The sequence below is a fragment of the Cavia porcellus genome, unplaced genomic scaffold (assembly GCF_034190915.1).
Source record: "Cavia porcellus strain 051 isolate PalLab524CR breed Dunkin Hartley unplaced genomic scaffold, mCavPor4.1 scaffold_5, whole genome shotgun sequence".
NCBI classification, from domain to species: Eukaryota; Metazoa; Chordata; class Mammalia; order Rodentia; family Caviidae; genus Cavia; species Cavia porcellus.
In genome coordinates this window covers 30,497,685-30,522,092 of record NW_026947488.1, presented here as the reverse complement: position 1 = coordinate 30,522,092, position 24,408 = coordinate 30,497,685, and the positions used below count along the sequence as shown (strand labels likewise).

Below are 24,408 nucleotides of genomic sequence, written 5' to 3'. Positions count from 1 at the left end.
CACAAGATAATCCCGACATAAAAGTAGTTACCATATTGTCTGTTTCTTTGAAATCTTTGAATATAACTTCGTATACTGTAGCATCAAATATATCAAAACAATGTAAAACCATTCAAGAGAATGACAGTATTACAGGGTATTTAGAATCAACTAACAGAAAATGAATAATGGTTTCTGTATAATCTCCTTGTCTATAAAAGTTTTTGTTTATACTGTCGCATATAATAAAATCCAATAAGATACAACATGTTAAGACCAATGGAGACAGAAGAATAAAAGCTTGATGAGACTTCAAAACAAGATGATACTAAATCAGCATTACCTATTATGACGTCGTTTTCTCCAAAAAGGCTGTTCCTATCATCCAATCTTCTCTGCCTCATTTCTGTTGAGCTCTTTTTCTGTCATTAGTTGTCACTTTGTCTTCTTCATTTTGTTTTCTGCTCCATTCATTGTGGCCTCTCTGCCACTATTTCTGGATTCTTCGTATTTTTCTTTTTTTAGAATATCCTGCAGTATTCTCTGTAGAGTTGAATTGGTGGTTGCATATTCGCCTAGTTCCTCTTTATCCTGGAAGCACCTTGTTTTTCCATCAATTTCCAGGGATAGTTGTGCAGGATATATCAATCTTGGCTGGAGGTTATTATCTTTCAAAGCTTGAATTATTTTCCCCCACGCTCTTCGTGATTTGATGGTTTGTGCCAAGAAGTCTGCTGTAATTCTGATGGGTGTTCCCTTGTAAGTGATCTGTTTCTTGTCTCTGACAGCTTTTAATATTCTGTTCTTATATTGGATTTCTGGTATTTTGATTATTATATGCCTGGGTGTTGCTCTGTTTGGGTTGTAGGTGGCTGGGGTCCTGAATGCTTCATACATCTGAGTATCTTTACCTTTTGCTAAATTAGGAAAATTCTCCTGGATTATTTCTGCGAGTAGCTTTTGTAGTTCATTGTTTGTGTCCCTACCTCTTCTTTTATGTTCTTAATTCTTAAGTTATAGACCCTCTTATCATCTTCTAGTCTTTGTATTATTGTTGTTTGTTTCTTTGTTATTTTTAAGAAGTTTTTCATTCCATGCTCCCATATTACAAATCTGGCCTCCAGTTCAGATAATCTATCCTTAGTTTCTTTCAAGCTGTTATGCCAGTTTTCGATAGAGTTTTTAGTTTCCTGGTAATCTCTTTGAACCTGCTTCACATATTCTATGCTTTCTCTATTTTCTCCATCAAACAATTCTCTCCTCTTTTTCTGTTCTTCCATTCCACCATCTGTTTTTTCTTGGGTGGTGCTTAGCATTTCTCTAACTATTCTGCTTATGTCTAGCTTCAGGTCATTAATAACTTCATTCCTGAACTCGACTATGAGGCTCTGGAGATAGCGCTTTATGTCTATTGGTGCTGTGTCTGCTATTGCCTGTTTCTCAGGGTTGGGGGCCGAGGGGCCTTTCTTGTTGCTCCCTCTTCCCATATTCTTTGTTCCTTATGTATGCAAGCGTATATAGGAGGCCCAGCTTCCTTCCCTGTTGGCCACAGTCTGTTTGAATGGCACCGGCTAGGTGTTCCTGCCCACTGCCATGCACCAGGGAGTTACAGACCAGGCAGCCTATGTGGGGCCTACCCCTCCAGGTCACCTTCATCGCTGGGACCTGGGTTGTGCTAGCCTACTGGGTCTCAGCCATCAGTGTCACGTAAGCTAGGCACTGCTCACCACTCCCGCTCGTGAGGGGGGATACGTGACTGAAGTCACTACAGCGCCCTGTTCCGGCAAGTCTGCCCAGTCCCAGTATGTTCTCTGTTGGTGCCTCCTAGACTGTGGAAGAGTCCCAGTTTCTCTCACTCACCGCAGGTCGATGCATGGCTCCTCACCATCCCGCTCTCAACTCTGTTCACCAATTCCTGTTCTCAGAACTTTCATGCATCTCTCTCCCTGTGGAGCGGATGTAGATGCAGTGGCAGCAGCAGGAAACCCAAATCATGGCTTCCAATGGCACGGGCTCCAGCTTCCACACTGAGGCTTTATCTGTTCCTGTTATAGCACCAGGATTGCATTCCCAGTTGGTTTCTCTCAGCCCAGTTCGTTCTTGGGTCAGCAGGGCATATCTCCTCTTGCTTAGGATTCCTCACTCTGCACCATTCCTGGATTCTAAGCTTGGTCTTTCAGAGAGCCTCCGTAGCTGCTGCTATCTGTCCGCCATGTTCTCCCGGAAGTCCTGTTGTGTTTAATCTTTAAAAGAAAAAAAGAAAATGCATCTCCTAAATCAAAGATTGAGAACCGATTAGTGTCCCCTGGAATTCTGTAAAAGTTGTGCATGGTTTTTTCACTAGATGAAGAATTGGGATGACAGCCCCATTCATGAGATGGAAGTTTTGTACCATCCAATATTCTCCCAAGAGCTTTCCTAAGAGAGAATGGGAGTATTACAAGGGAACTGATGAAGCTTCAGGAAGCCAAATTTGAGAACTTGTCTGTGAGAGGCTGGAAACTTTTTACATATATCTGCCTTGATTGGACACCGATTTTGGTTAGGAAACCAGATGAGGTCATTTAGTCTTAAAATTACTGGCATAACTGAATTTGCCCTTCCAGGTATTCCACTATACCACGCAGCAGGATCCACTTGTTAGCTAATTTGGTCAGGGAAACCTGGTGTGGTCCATACAAGTAAACTTCCATTTTTCCCTTAGCTGAAATTTGAGAAATGCCCCCTATTTAGCTAATAAACCCTTTTTAAACAAGGAATTAGAACACTGTGGGAACATTACAAACTCATAGTTAAATATTTGGCCTTCAAAATGACATGCCAAAAGAGTAGTAAAGAATCTCTGACTAGGGAATCTCCTTGACCCCAACACTGGCTATAGACCTAGAGCAGTGTTTCCCAGAGAAGGAAATCAAAATAGAATGAGTGTTCTTGTATTGATGAGTGTCTAACTGGCTCATTCATGACACCTAAATTTACCCAGGGTTCCTTGGAGGAGATGGTGATGTCCTTGGGAAAAAGCATTGCAGTTTCCTCTGGGCCTCTTCAGTCATCAGAGAACGTTCCAGCTGGCCTAGCTCCTGTCTGGGAATGGAGATAGTCAAACCTCCAGTGCCATGAGTCAGGCATATTAGTTGTCTCACATGCAGAACAAGGCTCAGGCAGAAGATTGATGCAATCTGATGCCCATTGGCCAGTCTTATTTCATTTGAACTCTTTACTAGGCCTTGAAACAGAAACTCTTTTCTCCTAGGTTTTTCCTAAGGTGACCTGGGTGGATTTAAAGCATTACAACTTGCAACTGCTATAATCTTAGCCTCTCTCCTTTGTCTCTCTTCTAGGCTGCAATTGTCAAACACAGAAAACACTATGTCTAACAATTGGTCATAGGTGTCTGTGGCCCCATCTGAAGTTTTGGTAATTTACATTGACTATCTGAAGCTGATTGGCAGGTGAAATCATGTCCCACTAGTACCTGTACCTTCTCGAAAGATGGATCTTAATTAGGATCCTTGAAGAAAGCCTCTGCTAATTGGTTATGAAACAAAGTTTCATAACTCTTTCTCTTTACTATAATTAATGGAGTTTTAATGCATATTTTCAACCTCATAGATCAGATACCCTACTAGACATCATCTCTAGTCCAACCTTAATATTATAGTCCTAGTTTGGCTCTGTTGAAGGGAAAATAGCCTCTGCAAGATAGTTTCCTCCTCTTTTCAAGGTATATTGCTCATCTGCATGGTTTTTAGCCTCTTATAGAATTATTTGTTTTTCACCAGTGGTATAGCAAGTGGCCAAGATGTATTGGACATCACACCATGATAAGTCAAAAGCAAAAGCCAAAGTTTGAAACCCATATGCAAACTTCCTAGAATCTTGTGACAGTCTACCTAATCATTCCTTGTACTGTTGGACTTCTGCTACTTGAAAAGGGGACTTGTGCTCGAGTATCTACTTCTGCTCCTGGGAATTCTCTTAGGGGCAGGATAGGTTATAAATTGGAGTATAATAACCACCAATTTGAATTTCAACCATGAGGTTTCAAGCCAGCTGAGAAGCATGATAAGGGAGCTGAGGAACACTGAGTTCTCCCAAAGCGCTAGGCTGTAATGGAATTCCTGAGTCACTTGTGGGATGGACTTGATTTACTGCTCCAGGAGTTATAAGGAGGAGATTGAGGAGACCTCCCAGTATCATGAGACAAGTGAGGGTCTCAGGATAGGTCATCTAGGATAATTTTTCTTCCTTGGTGGCTACTCTAAACACCATAGCTCCAACGCATATGCTGTAATAGAGAGTCACAAATACCTGAACATAAGGCATCTTATTTCATTCTGTGCATTTTAAGCAGAAGTGCTGTAACTGGAGAATAGCTTTATAATTTAAAGTACTATCCTGTACACATCTCTCACCACCTCCCAGTTCACATGGGACCCAAACTATATTGCAATGGACATAAGCTGTTTCTGTTTTAAATTGTCAGGATTAAACTCTTCTCATTCAGTGAGCCACACTAGTGGCCTCCTGCCACCATAGCAACACAAGTGAGCCCACAAAGAGGAAGACACACCTCCCTTGCTACTGCCACTATTAAGGTAAGCTGCTTGGAAAGGCTGAGTCCAGAAGGAAGACCAGCAGCAGAGTAGGTTTCCAACGATGTCATATCTGTTGTAATCAGTTGTTCTCCCTTCTGTAACAATTTCTGGGAAGTTCTGGGGTAATAATCTCACCACAGCCCCATACCACAGGACCAAGGGCCTATCCAAACAGATACCAACACCCCACTCTTAATTAATTAGGAAGGTATAATCTTGTAACAGACACAAACCAAGAATCTCCTACACAGAGAAAAAATCCCTGAAGAACAAACTTTTCCTAGAGAAGCCTTGATACTAGAAAATGTAACTACCTACTATAAAACCCACCAGAATCATCACAGAAAACAAAATTAAAATTTTTTGATATAGAACATGATGAGCCAAAAAAAGAAAAATGCAATCTCAGGCTTCCAGCCACCCAGAGCAAGTCCAGGAGACACTGACATAGAATAAATTGGAAGACATGTGAAATTTCTGAAATGGTAGCAACCAAAGTAAAGTAAATTAGATCAGAAATAATCTCTCAGGTAAAAAAAAAAAAAGAAATGTCAATATTGATAAAGAAACTGCTTAGCAAGCCTAGAGTAGAAATAGATTTAAAAAATAGATGATAGAGAAGAGGATGAAAACAATGACTGGTCAATATACGAAACAACTAAAATGCATTAAATGGATTCAAGTACATATGCAGGAAATTAAAAATTCCATTTAAGGCTGGCAAAATCACTTGAATGCAACTAAAGACAGACCTCAAAGACAAGATTCAGATCTCAAAGACAATATTGCAACTATTGATCATGAAAAGGAAGATCTCCTGAAAATAACAATAGATAAGGAAATAACAATTAAACAGCTTCAATATAACACAAAGAAAAATAATATAAGGCTAATTGGTGTCAATGAAAAACAAGGAGTTAACACAAATGACATTTTTTTTAAAAATCTGTTTGTAGAAGTAAGAGCAGAAAATTTCCCAAGCGTGGGACAAGAATCTGTCATACAGATAAGTGAGGCATCTAGAACTTCGATTACCCATAACCAAAATAAATCTATACCCAGACATATAATAATCAAGGTCCCAGAAATTCAGCCCAAGAACAAAATATAAAAAGCTGTTACAAGGCCATGTGAGGATGAGAAAGAGAAAAGTCAGACAGCAACTCCTGGGAATCAGCCATCCTGGAACTGGGAGGAGCAGACAAACAAGCCAACTAGCCAGCCTTTCTGGTAAGCTGCACAAGACATATGCAGCCCAGGAAGAGTCAGATAGCTCCTCCCGCGACCCTACCAATGCACTGGCTAAGAATCACCAGCTCGCCCCCTTCTCCCTATAAGCATCTATCTGGCTAGTTTAGAGTACAGGCTGATTTGATAACAACTTAGGTACAAAAAGCAACTGAATGTTTATATTGTTTGTTTGCCTTTACAGTCCTGGGCTGGGGCCAGTGTTCTGAACATCAATAGGGAAAATAACATTGTGCAATGTAGCAATTATGGGAGACTCCCTTCTATCTTGTTTTTGAAATTGAATATTGTTCTCACTGGGTTTTTTGTTCTGATTAATTGCTTTGCTTTATTCAATATTCTATTTTGATTGGTTTCCTTCTGTTTTGCTTTGATTTGATTTTTGCTATGTCTGATGGAATGGAAAACTATTGTGAAGATAACAATATATACTGTGATAATCACTGTTGTTTTCCTATTATTCTACTGTGAAGTTTGTACCAATTTCTCAGCTTTGTTTTGATTTGATTTATTCTGTTTTGTTTGTTAGGTTTTAATATCTTTAAAATAAAAAAATAAAATAAATACAACCTGTTACAGGAAAAGAGTAGATGGTCATTAAGCAATGAGATCAAGAAAACAATACGAAGAATAAACAAATCTAAGAGTTGATTCTTTGAAAGAATAAATAAAATTGATAAGCTCCTAGCCAAAATTATCAAAAAAGGGAAAGAAAAACTTAAATTCATGCACTAAAGAATGAAAAGGATGAAATCACTAACAATCCATTCTAAAATCTTTATTCATATAGAATAGAAAACAGAGATGAAATGAACAGATACCTAGAAATGTATAAACTGCCAAAGCTGAATCAAGAAGATATAAATATGATGAATAATGCAGTATCAGTTAATGAAACAGAAAGTGTAATTAAAAATTTAGTAACAAAGAAAAACCCAAAAACTGATGGACTCACTGTTGAATTCTACAAGAAACTTAGGGACGACTTAATGCCTCTCAAATTCTTCAATAAATTGAAAGGGAAGCAATTTTTTCTAACTCATTTCTGGGAGCAAGTATTATCCTTCCACCAAAACCAGAGAAAGACCCAAGCAAAAAAGAGAACTACAGGCCAATCTTGCTAATGCACATCAGTGTAAAAATCTTCAATAAAATACTGGCAAGCAGAATGCAGCAAGTCATCCAGAAGATTGTACACCACAGCCAAGTGGGATTCATCCCAGGAACGTAGGGATAATTTAACATACACAAATCAAAAAACATAATAAATCATATCAACAGAACCAAGAACAAAAATCACATGATCATCTCAATAGATGCACAGGCAGCTTTGTATAAAGTCCAAAACTCATTGATTTTTTAAAAAATAATTTTTAAAAAAACCTCTCCCCCACCTCCACACACATACCAGTCACCATCAGGGACACTTTCCACAAGTAACCAGGTCAGGTATGAGAAGCAGCAGCCAGTTCTGCCCCCACATGCACACCAGCCACCATCTAGGATGCTTCTCTCCAATAACAATCATGATCTGGGAAAAGCAGCAGACAGCTCCACCCCAGCCAGAACTGGCCAGGAAGCCAGTCACACTTTGGAGAAATTGTAGCCAATCCAGGAAGTGCCTAGGACCCCATTACCCACTTGTCTGGAAGAACCCAAGAAAATGTCAAGAAGAAGAATCAAAAGGCAGGCTCTGGGCTCCAAGCCATGCAGAGGAAGTCCAGGAGATGTAAACACAGAAGAGAATGGGAGTTGCACACCTGAAATTTCTGAAGTGATGGCAACTAAAGTAAAGAAACAACTTCATGAGACTGTAAAAGAAACTAGAACATAAACACTATCTCAGATAAAAGAAGTGGCAAACATAATAAAGTTGCTGAGCATCTCTAAAGAAGACATAGGTAACAAAAATAGAGAAACATAAAAAAATGAAGAAAAACTTGAATGAACAGAATAATAAAGATTTAGAATGCATGAAACAGATTCAAAGAGACATGCAGGAAATTAACATCTCCAGTGAAAGCTGGCAAAACCACTTGAAAGAAACTGAAGATACACTTTCAGACCTTGATGAAAGGTTTGCAGTTAGCAATTTCAAAAGGAAAAAATCTCTTAAAAACAACAAGGAACCAGGAAATAACAACTCAATAGATACAAGACAATGCAAAGAAAAATAATTTAAGAGTGACAGGTGTCACTGAAAAAGCAGGGGTCAACATAAATGACATAGAAATAACAGCAAAAAGCCAGGGATTTAACTCTGTGGCATTAGCACCTCCCTAGCAAGTGTGAGGCCATGAGTTTGATCCCGGTATCAAAAAAAAAAAAAAAAAAAAAAGAAGCAACATCAAAAATTTCCCAAGTATAGGAAAAGGAACTGACACACAGATAGGTAAAGCATATAGAATTCAGCTAGCCATAACCAAAATAAATCTATACCTGACATATAATAATCAGGATCCCAGAAATTCAGCACAAGAACAGAATATCACCTTTCAAGCATGTGGTTGTGAGTTCGATCCCCGGTACCGATAAAAAAAAAAACAGAATACCAAAGTCTGTTAGAGAAAATAAACAGATCACCTATAAAGGAAAACCATCAGAATCATGACAAACTTCTCACCACAAATCATCAAGTCAAGAAGAGGATGGACTAAAGAATTTCAAGTCCTGAAAGAAAATAACTTCCAACCCAAAATGATGTAGAACACAAAACTGTCTTCCAAACTTAATGGAGAAATAAAATACTTCCACGACAAAGAACAACTTAAGGAATTCATGACCACCAAATGAACTCTATAAAGAGTGCTGAAGAATATTCTAGGGAGAGATAAAAATGACCCTGGTCCCAGGAACAGCAGCAAAGTGGGATTTTTGAGTGGGGCAGGCAATTGAATGGAGGGGAAAAGTAAGGAGCCAATGGCAGAGAAATAGAATGACAAGATGAACCAGTGTATGTTGGCTGTAACCATTAATGTAGAAGGCCTCAATTCACCAATACAAAGAAACACAGGTAGATTGGGTCAAGAAACAAGATCCATCAATATGCAGCATACAAGAAACACATTAACTTGAAAGTAAATTCATAGATTGAAAGTCAAAGGAGAGAAAACAATGCTCCATGCAACAGAGAACCAAAAAAAGCAGGAGTAGCTTGCCCATCAACCACAGAATGGATAAGAAATATATGGCATTTTTATACAATGGAAATCTACTCAGTTATAAACAAGGGTAATTATGAAGCTCTTGTAGGTAAATGGATGCAGCTTATGATCATACTCTTGAGTGAAATGGTTCAGACTCACATAGGTGAACATCATGTTGTCTCCCTAGTATAAAAAACTGAAAGACTTAGTGGAATACAAAATGTTAAATAGATATTAAGAAAGTAAAAGGAGAGGAAACGTTTAAAAATGGAAGATGGTAGCCATTGTTATTCCCTATTATTTTGTTTTAAAGTCCTGTATTGTGGATCTTGGGAAGATGGCATTTTGATAAGTGGCAGGGTAAAGAGCCTCTCTCAGAGAAACAACTCAGATGCTAGAATTTAACATCATGGAGAAGATCAGACAAAAGGAGAGGGATTCTCATGACCCAGAAGCAAACTAAGGGAAAAAAAAAACAAGAAAGAAAGAAAGAAAGAAAGAAAGAGGGAGGAAGGAAGGAAGGAAGGAAGGAAGGAAGGAAGGAAGGAAGGAAGGAAGGAAGGAAGGGAGGGAGGGAGGAAGGAAGGGAGGGAGGGAGGAAGGGAGGGAGGAAGGAAGGATAGAAGGAAGGAAGGAAAAATGTGGATGGAAGGCTGGAGCCAGACACTCTCACCGGAGCCAGTCCTGCGCTGTACTGGGCGCCTTGGAGCCATACATGTAGAGACTCATGCATGCATAGAACTTCTAAACAGTTCACAAGAATTGATTATATAATGCACAATGAAATGAACAGATACTTTGAAGAAAAAAAGACACTAAGGTACCCAGTGCTAATCCCAAATCATCATGATATAAAATCTAGCAATACTATTATTCTTTGTTCAGAGTGATATTGGTCTGTTTTGTTTTGTTTAATTTCAACATACATGAAAGTATGGACAGCTATTTTGAAGAGAATGAGAGACATTAAGGCAGCCATTGTTGACCTCCCATTGTCTGGCCTTGAAGACCTAAAATGCCTTCATCATCCTGTTCTGATCAGTTTAATACTATTTTGTTCAGTATGAATTCACTGTGTGTGAAGATGTGGACAACTATTTGGAAGAAAACAACAAGAGACAATATGATAGACAGTGAAGATCTCCAGTGGTCTTGCTTTGAAATCTGTGTTTCTTAAATTATTTTCTTATGATCTGTTTTGTTCTGTCTTGTTCTGTTTAATTTTAACCTCTTTAAAACAAAAAAGAAACTGAGTGCTTATATTGTTTGCTGTTTTGCATGCTTGTAATCTGAGCAAGTACTTTGAAGATAGCAATACACAACTTAGTGACCATAGTTAAATTTCCTATCATCTTGTTTTGAAGTCCTGCATCATTGTTATTATTTTGTTTTTATTGTTTTTTATCTCTTTAAAATAAAAAATAAAATTTTATTTTAAAATATAAAAAAATAAATTCCTGTATTGTTTTCATTGTTTATTTTGTTTTGATTGGTTTTATTCTGCTTTGATTTTATTATAGGTTATGGCATGGGCAGCTATTTCAAAGATAACAAGATATATAATGGTAGCTATTGTTGATTTCCTATTATCTTGTTTTGAAATCCTGTATCACTTTCAATGTTTTGTTTTGATTGTCTTTATTCTGTTTTATTTGGTGTGATTTTAATATGTCTGTTGTTATGAACGCTATTTTGAAGACAAGAGGCATTATGATAGCCATTGTTGATTTCCTACTATCTTGTTTTCAAGTCCTGTATCACTTTCAATGTTTTATTTTGATTGACTTTATTCTGTTTAATTTTGTTTGGTTTTATTCTCTTAAATATAAAAAATTAAAAATTTAAAAAATAGTTACATGCCAGGGATTTAGCTCAGTGGCATAAGTGCCTACCTTTCAAGTATGCAGTGAGTTTGATCCACAGTACCAAAAAAAAGTTGTAAATGTTGAAACCAGTCATTAATACAAATCAAAATGACATACAGGGAAGCACACAAAAGACAACTTCTCATAAGCCAGAGTGCAGTCACATATATTTGGCCATGGCCTTTTGATGAATCAAGAACAACTATTATTTTAGTAAGTCTAGTAAAGCAGTAGTAAGACTATTCATACAATCTACTTACAAGAGGGCAAGTCATATTATCCATTTGATTCATCAAAGTAGTTGGTGTTTTCTTTCCTGAAAGAAACTTGAGATTGTCTATTGATGCAACATCAACAGGTTGAAATGATACCCAGAATTTGGAAGCAGTTTATTTACATCAATAGGCACTGATTGATGTGAGAGACAATTCCAGTGACTCGCTTTGAATCCAAAACAATTGCTGTGACTTTGAATACTTAGAATGACTCATTTCTTTATACTGATATGTAATAGACTGGCTAGGATATTTCCTTCTTTCTTCAATTGGCTCTGAGCGGCAAATAAGGCTAGCCAAGGTGCTATTATGCAAAGTCTATAGCCATCAGACAGTCCTGTTTCCTCGCATGGTGCTCTCTACAACAGGATTGAGCTGGCGGGATGTTAGAGCAAACAGTTCCAGGAATGTCAACTGGGTATGAGCCTCAAGATAAAAGGCTATGACTTCCCAGCACACAAGAATTTGCATATCAGAAACCAAAGCAATAGCCCCCCAAAACAATTCCACTGTTACCTTAATTGGGTTATGTAAATTGATCCTTGTGCATATCTCTATCTCTGCAAATTATAGAGATGCCATTCTTGCACCTTGCCAGCCAGCTCAAGCTACTCAGTAATCCCGGACATCCTCACTATCACTCATTCTTGAGTCACCCCCCTTTCTTCACAAGATAATAAATGCTGGGAGAGGCCTAGGATGGAGGCCTTTGTCTGCATGTCCTCACAAGATTGGAGTTAGGACCGCTTGGCTGTCCTTAACTTGGAACATGTCTTGGTGTCTTTACTCTCGCCATGGGTTGGATTGGTGATGGTAGATTGGAATTAACCTGCTGGGATTCCAATAATGTCTCAACAGATATAACTTTTTGAATTGTGAGGAAAACTAGAAAGAGGATTACAATACTTGGATGACTGAAGTTGGTATTTGGGTTTACAATAATCAAGATCATTCCCAGAATATCAGCCCCTGATCTCAGGTGGTCTAGGAATTATATGAGATAAGCAAGCAGGAAGTTCAAAGGTAGGGTGGCATGTTAATTGGGATTGATTTATACAATATACATCATAGTGATTAGCTATGCATCACAGTGACCATCATTTCTAGGAGACAGGAACAACTGGATGTGAAGCAGGAATTATTACCTAAGAACTAACATACTGAAGTACACTAGCTGGGGGGAGCATTTTCTGCTACATTTACCCTCTCTTTTACTTTCCCCAGCAAATCTTTTCTGAGCATGTTACATTTGATTTTTAATACAAGGTCCAACTAGAATTTATTCCTGTTTGTGCCATTACTCTGGTAAGGTAATGAAGGTCTTTTTTTTTTTAAGAGAAAAACAAAACTAAACGAAGCAAGACAGTAAAAGGCTAGAAGCAACACAGAATTTCAAGAGAAAAAACATACAGTAAGAGTTCACCAGTTAATATATCACACATTGTCAACTTACAAACAGCTGTCCAGATTACAAAGTTAAAGCATACAAAGTGGAGATTAATACAGTGAGATTGCAGTCAGTTCTGTTCAATGATCCAACAAAAACTCAGCAATATGGTTCTCTTTCCTATACATTTAAATAAACTTGCAGTTATATCCTTGAGATCACTTTCCTTCCTCTCTTTTTTACACTAACAATCGCACATTTTAGTTTCCATTACTCCCACAGTTTTTTTAACTTTTTCTTTGAAGAGGAAAAGAAAAAAGATTGAAAAAAGGCCAAAAAAACAAAAAACAAAACAAGACGGACCAAAGAAAAACCCAATGTGACAAAGCAAAACAGAGCCATTTAGATCAGGAGGATGGACATAACATAAAATGAAAAAAAAATAAAGTAAAGGGGGGATTACTAGGTGATCAACAATGGTTACCATTATGCCTCTTGTTATCCTAAAAAGAGTAGCCTATATCAGCTAGTATAAAAGAATTGAGCAAAACTGTACATAAGACCAATAAAACCACATTGGAGAGCTTACAGGATTCCAAAGAAGATAACAGTCAAATAATAACGGGCATCATAGAATATCTGGTTGCCTTCCAAATGGTTGCCTATACCCTCAAACTTGATACTATTAAGCGAAACAGAATATAATAAAATCAGTCAGAACAAGATATGGAGAACACTACAGGGCTTCAAATCAGGTTAATAGGGAAACAAAAAAAATTACTATAATCTATCACACTATTTTTAATTTAATTTTCCCTTAGTTAAAAGATACTAAGAAATAAATTAATTTTTTTTTAAAAAAAGAAAGAAAAAGGGGGGGAGACTGAGATAAAAAAAAAAAGAATGTATCAATATAACAACTCCGGTCAGAATCGAAAAATTTAACCATCATTGTGTTTCACCCCCAGATAGCTTGACATTAATAGTAGTTACCATAGTGACTATTTCCTTGAAATATTTGAGTCTAACTTCGTATACTATAGCATCAAATTTATCAAGACAGTGTGAGACTGTTCAAGAGAATGAAATTGTTGCAGGGAATTTAGAACCAGCTAACAGAAAGCAAACATCAATTTCTATATTATCTCTTTGTCTATAAAAAACTTGCTTATACTATCGCATACATTAAGATATAATAAGGTACCACATGTTAGAACCAATGGAAACAAATGAACAAAAACTTGATGGGGCTTCAAAACAGGATATTAAATCAGCACTAGCTATTACGCTCTTATTCTCTTCAAAATAGGCATTTGTAGCATCACAGACAATAAAATAAAAACACCCAAATTAAAACTTCCAAGTAATGAGTGAAAACATTATATGGCTTCAAACCAGTGTGACCAGGAATCATGATTACCACGTACTTTCATGTATTCTTATCGTTTCTTACACTAGGGAAACTATTCGGTATTTATACAGGTGAGTTTGATTTATTTCACTTATAAGTATGGTCTTGAGCTGCGTCCATTTATTTATAAATGTCTCAATGTGATCATTCTTTATAGCTGAGTAGTACTCCATTGTATAAAAATACCACAACTTTTTTATCCATTCCTCAGTTGATGGACACTTAGGTTGTTTCCAAGATCTGGCTATTACAAATTGTGCTGCTATAAACATGGGTGCACATATATCACTGTGGTATGACGCTTTCAGTTCTTCTGGGAATATGCCTAGGAGTGGAATAGCTAGGTCAAATGGTGCTTCCAGTCCCAGCTTTCTGAGAAATCTCCAGACTGACCTCCAGAATGGTTGCACCAGTCTACACTCCCACCAACAATGCAGGAGAGTTCCTTTTTCCCCACAGCCTCTCCAGCATTTGTTATTGGTGGTTTTCTTGATCTTGGCCATTCTTTCAGGAGTAAGATGAAATCTCAGTGTGGTTTTAATTTGCATTTCTCTAATGACTAGTGATGCTGAACATTTTTTCATATATTTATTTGCCATTTGTATTTCTTCATCTGAAAATTGTTTATTCATCTCCGATGCCCATTTTGAATTTTGGGGGTCTGATTTTTTTTAATTCTTTGTATGTTTTAGACAGAAGTCCTTTGTCTGGGGGACAGTTCACTAGGATTTTTTCCCAGTTTGTGGGTTTTCTTTTCACTATGTTAGACATTTCTTTCGATGTACAGAAACTTTTTAATAAGATGTGATCCCAGTTATTGACTCTGGGAAGTATTTCCCGTGCGGTTTGAGTCTTGTTCATGAATTCTCTACCTACTCCTATGTCTTCAAGGTTTCTACCCAATTTGTCTTCCAATAGATTTAGTGTTTCTGTTTTAATATTTAGATCTTTGATCCATTTAGATTTTATTTTAGTATATGGTGATAGGCATGGGTCTAGTTTTAGTTTTTGGCATATGGAGAGCCAATTTTTCCAACACCATTTATTAAAGAGACTGTCATTCTTCCAGTGAACCTGTTTGGCCCCTTTATCAAAGATGAGGTGGTTGAGTGTGTTTGTAGTTGTGGTTGTATCTTCTAATCTATTCCACTGATCTTCGGCTCTCTTTTGATTCCAGTACCATGTTGATTTTACGACAGTTGCTTTGTAGTATAACTTCAAGTCAGGGATTGTGATGCCTCCTGCCTTGTCTTTGCTGCTTAGAACTGTCCTCTTCTGGTTCCAGATGAATTTTAGGATTGATTTCTTGAGATCTATGAGGTATGTTGATGGTATTTTTATCGGGATTGCATTGAATCTGTATAACAGTTTTGGGAGAATGGCCATTTTCACAATATTTATTCTTCCTATCCATGAGCAAGGGATGTTTTTCCATTTTCTGAGATCATCTTCAATTTCACATTTCAGTGTATTATAATTTTCCCTGGACAAGTCTTTCACTTCTTTCATGAGAGTAATGCTTAAATATTTCATTTTTTTGGTTGCTAGTGTGAAGGGTGTGGCTTCTCTTATTTCTCTCTCTGTGTTTTGTTGTTAGTGTATAGGAATGCTATTGATTTCTGAGTATTGATTTTGTATCCAGCCACATTGCTGAATTTATTTACTATATCTAGGAGTCTTTCAATGGAGTTTTGGGGGTCTTCTATGTAGAGTATCATATCGTCTGCAAACAGTGATAATTTAACTTCTTCTTTTCCTATCTTTACGGCTTTTATTTTTCTTTCATGTCTAATTGCTCTGGCTAGTACTTCCAGTACTATATTAAATAGGAGTGGTGACAGGGGACATCCTTGTCTTGTGCCTGATTCTTAAAATCAGGCACAAGACAAGGATGTCCTTTATCACCACTCCTATTTAATATAGTACTGGAAGTACTAGCCAGAGCAATTAGGCAAGAAAGAGAAATAAAAGGGGTAAAGATAGGAAAAGAAGAAGTTAAGTTGTCATTGTTTGCAGACGACATGATACTCTACATAGAAGACCCCCTAAGCTCCATTGAAAGACTCTTAGATACAATAAATAAATTCAGCAATGTGGCTGGATACAAAATCAATACTCAGAAATCAATAGCATTCCTATACTTAAACAACAAAATCACAGAGAGGGAAATAAGAGAAACTGGACTATTCACATTATTAGATACAATAAATAAATTCAGTAATGTGGCTGGATACAAAATCAATACTCAGAAATCAATAGCATTCCTATACACTAACAACAAAATCACAGAGAGGGAAATAAGAGAAGCCACACCCTTCACATTAGCAAGCAAAAAAATGAAATATTTAGGAATTACTCTTACGAAAGAAGTGAAAGACTTGTCCAGTGAAAACTATAATACACTGAAAAAGGAAACTGAAGATGATCTCAGAAAATGGAAAGACATCCCTTGCTCATGGATAGGAAGAACAAGCATTGTGAAGATGGCCATTCTCCCAAAACTCTTATACAGAGTCAATGCAATCCCAATAGAAATACCATCAACATACCTTATAGATCTAGAGAAATCACTCCTAAATTTCATCTGGAACCAGAAGAGACCTAGAATCGCAAAGGCAATTCTAAGCAGCAAAGGCAAAGCAGGAGGCATCACAATCCCTGACTTGAAATTATACTACAAAGCAACAGTAGTAAAATCAACATGGTATTGGAATCAAAACAGAGGCGAAGATCAATGGAATAGATTAGAAGACACAGCCACAACTACAAACACACTCAACCACCTTATCTTTGATAAAGGAGCCAAGCAGGTTCACTGGAAGAACGACAGTCTCTTTAATAAATGGTGCTGGAAAAACTGGCTCTCCATTTGCCGAAAACTAAAGCTAGACCCATGTCTATCACCATGTACTAAATTAAAATCTAAATGGGTCAAAGATCTGAATATTAAAACAGAAACACTAAATCTATTGGAAGACAAATTGGGTAGAAACCTTGGAGACATAGGAGTAGGTAGAGAATTCATGAACAGGACTCAAACCACACGGGAAATACTTCCCAGAATCAATAACTGGGACCACTTCTTATTAAAAGGTTTCTGCATGTCAAAAGAAATCTCCAGCATAGTGAAAAGAAAACCCACAAACTGGGAAAAGATTTTAGTGAACTCTCTCTCAGACAAGGGACACTTGTCTAAAACATATAAAGAATTAAAAAAACTCAGACCTCCAAAATTCAAAGATCCAATCCAAAAATGGGCATCTGAGATGAATACGCAATTCTCAGATGAAGAAATGCAAATGGCAAATAAATACATGAAAAAATGCTCATCATCATTGGTCATTAGAGAAATGCAAATTAAAACCACACTGAGATACCATCTCACTCCTGAAAGAATGGCCAGGATCAAGAAAACCAACAACAACAAATGCTGGAGAGGCTGTGGGGAAAAAGGAACTCTCCTGCACTGTTGGTTGTTGGGAGCCGCAGCCCCGAGCCCGGTCGCCTCACTTGGCGGACGTGCGGCCTGTGGTAAAGAGCAAAGCCTGGGGTAGATTACCCCTCCCATCGAATATGTTAGTTTCCTGCTTACCGCGTAAACAACCCGCTCAACAATATAGTCTGCCTGGCAACTGATGATGTTAGCCAATCAGCTTGCCTTGCTTACTTTAACATGATTGGACACTGTACCCGTATATATACCGGTGCCACCCCTGGGCGGAAGAAGAAGCCAGGTAGAAGCCCGGAAGTAGAAGCCCAGAAGGAGCCGCGGAGAGCGGACCGGTAGAGGCTTCGGAGCGAAGCCCGGAAGGAGCCGCGGGGAGCGGACCAGAGGAGGCTTCGGCTGGGAGCGATCCCAGGGCAGGCTGTACGGAGAAGGAAAATAAAAAGAAAAGGTTGTCCACTACCAGACTTTGTCGTGTGTCCTTCCTGCCGGCCGGGAGCGGACATCGACATTTGGAGGCCCGCCCGGGGACTGATCACCCCCGAGACGTGGAAGTGGACAACGCTCCAGTACAGAGCTGCGAGACAGGTGAGTTGGGGATAAGCCTGGGCTCTGGGTGGCGCGCACCTACAGGGCTTTTAGACTCCCCTCAGGCTCACGCGTAAGTGGCGGATTCCTTGGGCCTCACGCGGTGAGTAACATATTAAAAGATGGGAAACATGTTAGGTAGCAACACTAAGAGCGAGGGTGGTTGTGGAGAAAGCTCTCAAGAGCTTACAAAAGTACGCAGGGTATCTGAGCAGGCCCAGTCAGGGAGCTCCCGAGAGGGGTCCGTCAAGGGGAACAAGGATGCTAAGGAGAAGGACGGGGCTCTAGCCTCGGAGTCGTCTGACTCCGAGGACGAGGGAAAGTTGAATGGCAAGGAGGCCAAAGAGACCAGCTGTCAGGAGCCTAAATCGCTCGATAAGGAGTCGCAGGGTTCTTTACCTTGGGGGCCGTTTCCGGAGGCGATTCCTTGCCACGAGGCGGCCGCCTGGGAGCTCTCTCCCCTTTCGCCAGAACAGGAAGTGATGCATGGGCCCCCATTTTCCGCCCAATCACGGCCGCTGTCTTATGCTCCGCCGCCGGCGGGTCGGTATTTTTACAGGCGGCTTTGGCAGGGGGGACGCTTGTCTCATGAGGTACATCCACCTGGGATAGATAGTGGCCCCTACGGGATATTTCCTGTACAAGTAGCTATGGGCCAGGGACGCAATGTATGGGAGCCTTTTGAGATAAAGCAGATTAGAGAACTTAAAAATGCAGTTACAACCTTTGGGCCGACTGCGCCTTACACCATTGCCATGCTGGAGAACCTGTCTTCTGGGCCCCTCACCCCCGCGGACTGGATTCAGCTGGCAAAGGCCTGTCTGCCCTCGGGCAGTTACCTGGATTGGCGAGCCTGGTATGCAGAGTTCTCTGCAGAGCAGGCTGAGAGAAACGCCAATCGGGGAAACCGGGGGTGGAACAAGGAAATGCTTATGGGAGAAGGTCGGCACGCTGATGACCAGACCCAGTTCCCCGGCGCTGTCTATGAGCAAATCAATGCCATAGGACTCCGCGCCTGGAAGCAAGTAAGTGGTGCTGGAACAGCCTCCTTATGTCTTTCAAAAATAATTCAGGGTACCACAGAGCCATTTGTTGACTTTGTGGCCCGAATGCAAGATGCTGCCGATAAGATATTTTCTGATCCGGGAGTGGCTCGACCGCTGGTAAGGCAGCTGATTTTCGAACAGTGTACAAAGGAGTGCAAGGCAGCGATAGCTCCTCATAAGAACAAGGACCTCAATGCCTGGATTAGGATATGCAGAGAGATAGGGGGGCCGCTCTCCAACTCGGGAGTGGCTGCTCTCCTGGCCGCGGCTGTACAGCAGAGGGGACCTCGCGGGTTAGAAGGGGAATGTAAGGCTAAAGGGTGTTTTGCCTGCGGGGAGCCAGGACACATTAAACGTCATTGCCCAAACAATGCAGATGCTAGGCCTCGCCCTAGGAATGAAGAACCATATGTTTGTGGGCGATGTAAGAGGGGATCACACAAAGCTGAGGAGTGTAGGTCGGTCTTTGATGCTCAGGGCAACGGTATTTGTGGACGAGATGCTAGAGGGCCAAAAAACGGCCAGAGGGGGCCCCCTTCGCAGGCGGGCCCCCGCCCCAGAGACAGGACAGCTCAGGGTGGCAGCCTTCAACAAGGGCCACCCCTGGGTCAGCAGGTGTGGACCTCAGTGTCGCCTCAGGACTTATATTAGTGCCTGATATGGGTGTTCAAGTGGTTGAAACCACTTTTAAGGGACCGTTACCCGAAAATTCCGTGGGTCTGGTGATCGGGAGATCCTCCACGGCCCTTCGGGGTCTCACAGTAATCCCAGGGGTCATAGACTCAGACTACACAGGACATATTAAAATTATGGTTCAATCTCTTGTGGGTACTATGGTAATTAATAAAGGAGACAAGATAGCGCAGCTCTTGCTGCTCCCCAGTCTCCACAAGAGATTTCCCTCAAAGCAGAAAATTAGAGAAAGTCAAGGTTTCGGTTCCTCAGGGGAAGTCTTTGAGGGACTCCATATGACACTTGATAAAAGGCCCATGCTCTCACTTAAGGTCAATGGCAAGAATATAACAGGGCTCCTAGACACAGGAGCTGACCGTTCCATTATCTCCAGAAAGGATTGGCCTTCCAACTGGCCCACCAACACTGCAGATAACACGCTGCAGGGCCTGGGGATGGTGTCAGCTCCTCAGGTTAGTGCTTCAACCCTGCTCTGGTGCGATGAGGAGGGTCATCAGGGCCATTTCCAACCGTTTGTGTTGCAGTTGCCAGTGTCTCTATGGGGAAGGGACATCCTCACTCAGATGGATGTCACGCTTACGTCAAACTGCTCCCCCCAGGCTAAGGATATACTCAGGAACCAGGGATATACCCCCGGCAAAGGCTTGGGCAATGCCCTGCAGGGTCGGACATCCCCAATACCAGTAGAAAACAAAAAAGGTAGGCAAGGATTGGGTTTTTCTTAGGGGCCGCTGAAGAAGCTCTCCTACCCACTTCGATCAAAATCACCTGGAAATCAAATGATCCGGTTTGGGTACCTCAGTGGCCCCTGCCTAAGGAGAAGCTATTAGCCTTGTCAGAAATAGTCAGTACACAACTCAGATTAGGACATATTAAGCCGTCAACCTCCCCATGGAACACCCCCATTTTTATAATTAAGAAAAAGTCTGGCAAGTGGAGGCTGCTCCATGATCTAAGGGCGGTCAACGCGCAGATGCAGCCCCTGGGGGCGGTCCAGAGGGGGCTGCCAGCTCTCTCAGCCATCCCTCAGTCCTGGCCAGTTTATGTTATAGACCTTAGAGACTGTTTCTTCTCAATTCCCCTGCACCCAGAGGACACTCATAGGTTTGCCTTTACTTTGCCCACCATTAACCAAGAAAGCCCTGATCTCAGATACGAGTGGGTAACGTTGCCCCAAGGCATGGCCAACAGTCCCACTATGTGTCAGATTTACCTTGATTCCCTACTGGCCCCCCTACGAAAATCCTTTCCCAAGATAAGATGTATGCATTACATGGACGAACTTTTGCTCAGCGGCAGGGACCCAGACATGCTAAATAATATGCTCAGCCAGTTGGTCGAGGCCCTGAGACAAGGCCCTAATAATATGCTCAGCCAGTTGGTCGAGGCCCTAATCTGCATGTTGCCCCCGACAAGATTCAGGGAGGAGAAATGGTGACCTACTTAGGCGCGAGAATCTCCCCTATGCTAGTCTCTCCGCAGAAGGTCACCATTAGGACGGATGGCGTTAGGACCCTAAATGACATGCAAAAGCTATTGGGAGACATTAATTGGATTAGGCCATATTTACATATACCAAATTCAGATCTCAAACCCCTGTTCGACCTTCTAAAGGGAGACCCAGATATAGCCTCCCACAGGAGGCTCACTCCTGAGGCAAGAGCTGCCTTACAGAGAGTGGAAAAAGCCTTAGGTGGGGCTACCTTACACAGAATTGAACCAGGGCGACCCTTTGATGTCTGTTTGCTACAGACTAGTCTACAGCCTACAGCGGTGATTTGGCAGAAAGGACCACTACTGTGGATACACCCTAAGGTCTCACCTGCAAAAGTCATAGAGCATTACCCGGAGGCAGTCGCTTCATTGGCCCTTGAAGCGCATGATAGAGCTGTCCAACATTTTGGCTCAGGACCACAAGCCATCCGAGTACCCTATACCGCCAGCCAGATCAAGACCCTGGCTGCCTGCATAGATACCTGGGCCATTCTGAGATGTGTTTTCCATGGGGATATAAACAATCAATACCCTAAAGACCCTATCTTGTCATTTGTCACTCAGCACCCTATAATTTTTCCAAAGGTTACTGCCTCTGAGCCATTAGTCCCAGCAACTACAATATATACAGATGGCTCCAAGACGGGGATAGGCGCCTATGTGATCCTAGGCAAGCCCCCGGTTACCATACAATTTGAACCAGATCAGCCTCAGGTGGTGGAACTGCAGATCGTTAAAATGATTCTTGAACGGTTCTCAGAAGCCATTAATATTGTCTCCGATTCTAGGTATGTGGTCAATGCTATGCAAGTGCTTGAGACTGCCGGTTTAATTAGATCCACTTCCACAGTGGCTGGGCTGTTCCTGTCTATCCAGACATTGCTTCAGAACAGACACCATAAGGTCTTCACCACCCACATAAGAGCACATACATCCCTGCCAGGGCCTATGGCACAGGGGAATGCGGCTGCTGACACTGCCACTCGCCCGTTATGGATTTTTACCTTACTAACACCAATCGAGCGAGCCCGTGCCTTCCATGATAAGTTTCATGTTAATGCCAGGACACTAGCAAACCATTTCCATGTTTCTAGAGCAGATGCACGAGATATCGTGCGACTATGTGACTCCTGTGCCACATACAAACCTGCCATACCGATGGGAGTAAACCCTCGAGGTTTGATCCCTGGTGATGTTTGGCAGATGGACATCACACATATACAGGAGTTTGGGACTCTTAAATATGTTCATGTTTCCACAGACACCTGTTCTCACGTCATATTTGCAACAGCAGAAACAGGTGAAAAAGTGTCTAATGTGATCAATCATTGCCTGGCGGCTTGGGCCGCATGGGGCAAACCAAAAATATTAAAAACTGATAATGGACCAGCCTATATAGGCAAAGCCTTCAATGAGTTCTGCAAAATGATGGAGGTTCAATTAAAACATGGTATCCCATACAATCCCCAAGGTCAAGGAATCATTGAGAGGGCTCATAGAAGCCTCAAAGAAATTTTACAAAAACAAAAAGGGGGAGTAGGCCAAGGCCTGGCCCCAAAGGCACGATTATCCATGGCACTATTCACACACAATTTTTTAAATTTAAATAATGATAATCGCTCCCCAGCTGTGGAGCACTGCAACCCTTCCCCCAACCATAAAGGGTGGGTGAAGTGGAAAGATGTCCTGACAGGACAATGGATGGGCCCGGATCCAGTGGTCAGCTGGAACCGAGGCGCGGTTTGTGTTTTCCCACAGGAACCGGGACGAGAACCACTGTGGATACCGGAGAGACTGACACGGGCAACAAAGCCCTCGACTGAAGATCAGACCTGCCCTACCGGAGATCCATCACAGACCAACCAATAAGATGAATAGAAATAGCGGTAGCCCGAAATGGACAAGAAGATCCTCAGGCATATGCATGGCTTGCTCAATTGGCCCACGACCGAGTCTAGATATGGCGGGCATCCCTCATTCTCCTCCATAAGGTGACAATACACAGCAGGGTAGGTGAGTCAATGACGGGTAAGAGCGTGCCTCCCCAGCACGACTCGACCTAAGCCAGGCCCTACCCCATCCTGCACGTAAGCCGCTGGACTGTTAGATGCTGCCCAGGTCTAAATTTCTCTCCGAGGGGATTTCTTTACGGAGAGGAAATGAGTGCAAGCTTGTGTGCATCCAGGTTCCGTCCAGTTTGTGCCTGGCCCTAGAAAAAGGACGAGGGCCTCAGGGCCTTGGCAGACCATGGCATGGCCAACCAGGGTCTAAGCCAAGGACCTACGGTGGACCTACACATAGGGCATAAGCCTCTGCACCCAGTCCAGGAAGGGCTACGATGCGCACATTCATAAAAAATAAAATAGGGGGAGATGTTGGGAGCCGCAGCCCCGAGCCCGGTCGCCTCACTTGGCGGACGTGCGGCCTGTGGTAAAGAGCAAAGCCTGGGGTAGATTACCCCTCCCATCGAATATGTTAGTTTCCTGCTTACCGCGTAAACAACCCGCTCAACAATATAGTCTGCCTGGCAACTGATGATGTTAGCCAATCAGCTTGCCTTGCTTACTTTAACATGATTGGACACTGTACCCGTATATATACCGGTGCCACCCCTGGGCGGAAGAAGAAGCCAGGTAGAAGCCCGGAAGTAGAAGCCCAGAAGGAGCCGCGGAGAGCGGACCGGTAGAGGCTTCGGAGCGAAGCCCGGAAGGAGCCGCGGGGAGCGGACCAGAGGAGGCTTCGGCTGGGAGCGATCCCAGGGCAGGCTGTACGGAGAAGGAAAATAAAAAGAAAAGGTTGTCCACTACCAGACTTTGTCGTGTGTCCTTCCTGCCGGCCGGGAGCGGACATCGACAGTTGGTGGGAGTGTAGACTGGTACAGCCTTTGTGGAGGTCTGTCTGGAGGTTTCTAAAAAAGCTGGGATTGGAAATCCCATTTATTCCAGCTATTCCACTTCTAGGCATAGTCCCAGAAGAACTGAAAGCATCATACCACAGTGATTTATGTGCACCTATGTTTATAGCAGCACAATTTGTAATCGCCAGATCTTGGAAACAACCCAAGTGTCCATCAACGGAGGAATGGATAAAAAAAGTTGTGGTATTTCTATACAATGGAGTATTATTCAGCTATAAAGAAGGATCACATTGAGATATTTATCAATAAATGGGCGCAGCTTGAGACCATACTCATAAGTGAAATAAATCAATCTCGCATGTATGAATACCGAATA

At 41.5% G+C, this 24,408-nt stretch overlaps 1 long non-coding RNA gene across 2 annotated transcripts in view; it reads right to left on the bottom strand.

Annotated features, from left to right (window-relative positions):
* Positions 1-803: 803 nt before the first annotated feature.
* The window catches only part of LOC134476026 (uncharacterized), a 104,370-nt gene continuing 80,765 nt past the window's right edge, over positions 804-24,408 (bottom strand). For both annotated transcript variants that reach the window (XR_010047438.1, XR_010047440.1), the window contains one exon: positions 804-2,222. This is a non-coding gene — a long non-coding RNA (uncharacterized LOC134476026). The remainder of the gene's footprint in view (positions 2,223-24,408) is intronic.